Source organism: Benincasa hispida, chromosome 6 (assembly GCF_027475165.1).
Source record: "Benincasa hispida cultivar pf3 chromosome 6, pf3_genome.v1.1, whole genome shotgun sequence".
Taxonomy (NCBI): domain Eukaryota; kingdom Viridiplantae; phylum Streptophyta; class Magnoliopsida; order Cucurbitales; family Cucurbitaceae; genus Benincasa; species Benincasa hispida.
In genome coordinates this window covers 47,907,695-47,913,400 of record NC_143483.1, presented here as the reverse complement: position 1 = coordinate 47,913,400, position 5,706 = coordinate 47,907,695, and positions in this window count along the sequence as shown.

The following is a 5,706-nucleotide window of genomic DNA, read 5'->3' as shown; positions in this document are numbered from 1 at the left end:
TCATAGTCATAAAAGGTGGCAATGGATAAGAGTATTCTAATCGACTTAAGCATGGCAACGAGAGAGAAAGTTTCTTCATAGTCCACTCCCTCTCTCTGGGTATAACCCTTTGCCACAAGTCGAGCCTTAAAAGTCTGTACTTTACCGGCTTGGTCTCGTTTTCTCTTGTAGATCCACTTACAACCAATTGGTTTTACATCATTTGGTTGATCTACAAGTTTCCAGACAGAATTGAAGTACATAGACTCCATTTCGAGGTCCATGGCTTTGACCACTGATCACGGTCCACATCTTTCATCGCCTATTTATAGGTCGATGGATCCTCTGTGTCGTCATCAGGTATGATGACTTGTGTTTCTGTTAAACCTAAGTAACGGTCAGGCTGATGAACAACCCTCCCACTACGTCGAGGCATTCTCAACTCTTGAGAAGGATGTGACTGACCAGATGTACTAGTTTTATCTATTACTTTAGTAGATGAACTAGCTTTATCTGTAGCGTCTTTGGAAATTTCATTCAATACTAGTTTACTGCGAGGTTGATGACTTCTTATGTGGTCTTCCTCTAAGAATGTGGCATTTGTCGATACAAATACCTTATTCTCTTGAGGATGATAAAACAGACCACCCCTTGTTTCCTTTGGATAACCTACAAATAGGCATAATTTTGAACGATGTTCCAATTTTTTGGGATTTTGTACCAACACATGTGCTGGGCAACCCCAAATTCTAAAGTGACGTAAACTACTTTTACGCCTTTTCCATAGCTCATAAGGTGTTTCTGAAACACTTTTAGAGGGAACGTTGTTCAAAATATGGACAATAGATTCAAGTGCATATCCCCAAAAGGAATCAGGCAATTGAGCATAGCTCATCATAGAGCGAACCATATCTAATAAGGTTCAGTTTCTTCTTTCTGATACACTATTCTGCTGAGGCGTACTAGGTGTAGAGAGTTGTGACTGGATCCCGTTTTCTATCAAATAGTCTTGGAATCGTATGTCCATATACTCTCCACCTCGATCTGATCGATTATTGTTTTACCTAATTCATTCTCAACTTCAGCCTTATATTCTTTGAACTTTTCAAGAGAATCAGACTTGTGATGAAGCAGGTAAACATGACCATACCTTGAATAATCATCAATAAAACTGATGAAATATTCATACCCACCTCGAGCCTTGACATTCATTGGTCCACAAAGGTCCGAATGTACGAGCTCTAAGGGTACTTCGGCTTTGAGACCTTTTCCAGTAAAAGATCTCTTGGTCATCTTTCCTTCAAGACAGGATTCACATGAAGGTAAAGAGTTATCTTCTAACTGACTTAAAAGTCCACTCTTGACCAATCTCCCAATCCTATTGAGATTTATGTGACCAAGTCTAAGGTGCCATAGATAGGCGTTGGAAGAAACCTTTTGTTTTTTTTATTCTGAGTTTCTAATGTTCTAAACATTTCAGTATTTAAAACAAAATTTGCTCTAGTTGGTCTTAACTTATATAAGTTGTCTTCAAGTGTAGCAGAACAAATTTGAATACCTTTACAAAAAATGAACGCTTCATTTATATTAAAAGATATTGTATATAATTGTTCTATAATACAAGCGATAGATATCAAATTCCTCTTTATAAGAGGTGCATACAAAACATTTTTAAGTACTAGATATCTATCTTCAAAAAACAACTTCAGATCTCCCACTGCTTCAGCTGAGAGAACCTCTCCTGTTCCAACTTTGAGGGTTATCTCACCTTCTTCAAGCTTTTTCCAAGAACTAGTTTCCTGAAACGAGAAACAAATATGATTAGTGGCTCCTGAATCTAGTATCCAGGTTGAAGTATCATATTCCACTAAACATGTTTCAACGACCAGTAAATCATATTTACCTTATGCTGTTTTCTCAGCTTTCTTCTCTTACAAGGTACTTTGGGCAATTTCTCTTCCAATGCCCATTTTGGTTACAGTGGAAACATTTTCCTTTATCTGTATCCTTCTTTCCCTTTTTTATCTTGGGAGCCTGTCCTTTTCCCTTCTTTTTCATTTGAGCTTTAGAGGGTCCAGCTTTATTTTTAGAGGACGATCCTCTTAAAAAAAATTTCTGTGGTAGCAACATTTGCTTACTTCCTTCCCCTTACCTAAAGTAAGGTTTTGGAATCGCTGGAGCTCGTTAAAAGGGTAATGAGGTTAAATTCTATCTTATTTAAAGACGCATTTGTCTCAAAAGGTATAAAACTCTTTCGGAAGAGATTGTAAGATAAAGCTAACCTGGTTAGCCTCATCAATGGGTCTGCCATTTACTTCAGCGATATTGAAGTACATCATCATGTCCAGGACATGTTCTCTAACAGAGGTCCCCTCCTTCATCCGCTTCGTGTAAATGTGCTTAATTGCCTCGTGTCTAAGGGACCATGATGGTTGCCCAAACATTTCTCTTAATGAATCTATTATCTCTTTAGCCGTAGCTAAGGATTCATGTTTCTTTGCCAAAACATCAGACATGCTGGCAAGAATGTAAACACGGGCCTTTTCATTGGCTTTGACCCATCGATCGTATCTTCTCGAACAGTTCGGTTAGCATTTGAGGCTGGGGCTTGAGGACATTCCTCAGTTAAGACAAATCTTAGATCGTCAACTACCAGTATTGTGTTTAGATTTGATTTCCATGCCGAATAATTATCGCCGTTTAGTTTCTCAAAAGCTAAGAGTTGAATTATTGAGCTATTCATGCTGAAAAAGATAAACATATTCTTTTAGAAAAAACTATAATCACAAAGAAACCAATTTAATTTAGCAAAAACTAATAATGTACCCTTCATTATTATATTTTGCAACGATATTTCAAAAGTTTAGAGTAACTTCCACCGAAGGGCAGTCGATTATTCCTCTTTTGAACCAAGACAATCTTGACTAGATGCTAACCTCAGAATAACTCTTTATTCCTATAGCACTTTAGTTATTGCTACTTTGGTCGAGAATATACTAACATCTTAGTAATTCTCGTAAGTGTAACCTTCCATTTTTGGATTTCAGAAACTAGAATCAACATGCTCCCGAAAAGTGGAAAGTCAATATGAAAACTGATCTAAGAGAGCCTATCCAGATTTGGAGTTCGCGGTGTTCCGAATCCTATAATACAACCCTCCGAAGGGAAAGGTCACTCCAGGGCAGACATGCTGGCGCATTATAGGAATCTCACGGTGCGACCTAATGGAAGAGACCGTGGGATATATTGTTACATACCCCTCATCCACTTACTATGAACTACTTCCCCTATTCACCTTGTTATTGATCCATGCAAACACTCTCCGAAGGGAGTCCGCTCCTAAGCACGGCTCAAAGCCCTGCATGGACCTCACGATGTGAACTTTTAGGGACGCTAGAGCTAAAAGTAAGCTACTTCTCTCTAGCTGAAGTGTTCTATAACGGTTTAGGGTATAAAAAAATACTTAGAGATATATTTCGGCTAAATTAAACATATCCTAAGTCTAGGTGATAGATCCATGTATAACTCTTATACTGGATTTTAACCTATGATGTCTAGGTGATAAACAAATTTTATTACCTCACATCTCTCATGCATGCTCATTAAAACTAAGATTATTTGACTTAGATGCCAGTTTGATCTCCAGGTAGGAGGTGTTTCGTAAACCGTCATCTTAAGAACCCCAACCTTAGACAAGATCTCCTCAGGTAAGTAAGTAACTCTTTGTTTAACAAGTAATCGACATATTCTAACTCTTTAGAAAAGCTGATTGAAATTGCACCAATTTAATCCTAGGTAAGCATGCAACTTTACCTTTATTATAGATTTTAAAGTCTAGGTTATTTTATCACAATTATCAAAATAAAATTACATCCATTATAACCCTAGAATCATACATATATAACATACATTCATACTTAATGATCATGCTTTAATATAACACTTTATATTAAAAAAACTTAACACGCATACTATATACATTATAACAATTATAACATATATTAAATGCATATACATGTTTACCTATGGTGGGATTTTAAATCTATATGGCATACTATATGCACAACAAGATTCAAAATTTAATTAAAACATACATCAACATGCATAATTAATTAAACACCCTAAAATGGATTGGTTTTGGCTCTTAAATTAAGCTAATGAGAACTTGTAGAAATACAAGTTATTTATACTGGTTTATTTAGATATTGTGGTTAAAAGAGAGGAAAGTTGCGTCAATTGTATGGAAATGGGCTAAGAAATGCAAGAATTATAAATTATCGTCAATACACCCACTAACACAAGTGCGATGGTAGAAAAGAATATTTCAAGTCTGTTTTGCAGGAAATCAAGTCACCGTATGCGTTCATGGCTCAAGAGAAAAAGATTAACGCATCTACATCACATTACACCCATCATTCAGGAATGAAAAGACGATCAACGCAATGACAGCGCATGCAAAAATCGATCAAGAGCTTTGCGATCAACGCAACTTCAACCGCATGCGGTAATAAAAAACAACACCGCATGCAGGCAAACGATCGAAGATGCAAATGAGCAACGCAATCGTGGAGGATTTTGACACGTATACAACTAACCGTTGTTAATTTTTGACGGATTGATTGCATAACAGAAGGAATATTTATTCCACCATTTTCGAAATTTCTATAATAATAAAGTGGGGACCACACGGCAGAGAGTTAGAGCATTCATCTATAAATACCCTAAGAGAATTCACTGGAAAAATATACTTGATACGAGGCTATTTTAATATTTGTATATTGAGGGAGAGGCTAATCTGAGTGCTGATCGGAGAAGATCCAGGAAGAAAAGAGGCAAGGCCAAGAGGCGAGTCTCAAGTCGAATCATTTCAAATCCCCGCCGTGAAGCTCTATACCTAGATCAACTCTACCGGTTGAGTAAACCTAAAAGGGATGTTCATCCTTCCATTCACTCCATACATCAACAACTGATTTCTCCATCCAGATCTGTGTCAAGACGTTGGCACTCTTCTGTATTTGTTTCTATCTCTATCATCAATTGTATCTCATCTTCTTAGTCTAAATCATTCACACCATGTATCAGATGCTTGATTCTATAATTAAATGTCATGATCATTTTCATCTCCATATTTTTGTTTATTTCCATTCCTCCATTAATCGCTTTCTCCACGATGTTTTCTTAATCCCTTGGTAATTAGAATGAATTAAAAAAGTAAATTAATCTGTGCTAAAGAAATAAATATGTTTAGCTAAAGCATGCTAGACGGCATCTTCACCTGTGAGAGCAGAAGTGAAGATGCCATTCTGATCTATCGAGAGAAGGTTAGAAGAATGCGTTAACTAAAGCAAAAAGTACTTCCAGAGATGGAAGCAACCTTGCGCTCATTACGTTCATCCCGGTTTGACCGATCACCGAGAGGTGTACGCCAAGGGAAAGTGGAACAGTAGTTATATCTTTAATGCAATTAATGAACTTGCTATGTTTGTACTAATTGTCTTTTCCCTTTCTGCTTCATACATAAAGCCTTGCCACTGCATAACATGATTCTTTGTATAACCTTTACAGTCAGTCTCAGACTCGGTATCATGTATCATGTAACCTATATCTTGTATCATCATAGCTTAGGTTTACTTTTATTGCACTTTATTTTACTGCACAACTTTGTTTTATCGCAATTCTACTTTACTGCATGATTTTCCTTTATCGCATGTACAACCTCACTTTTAT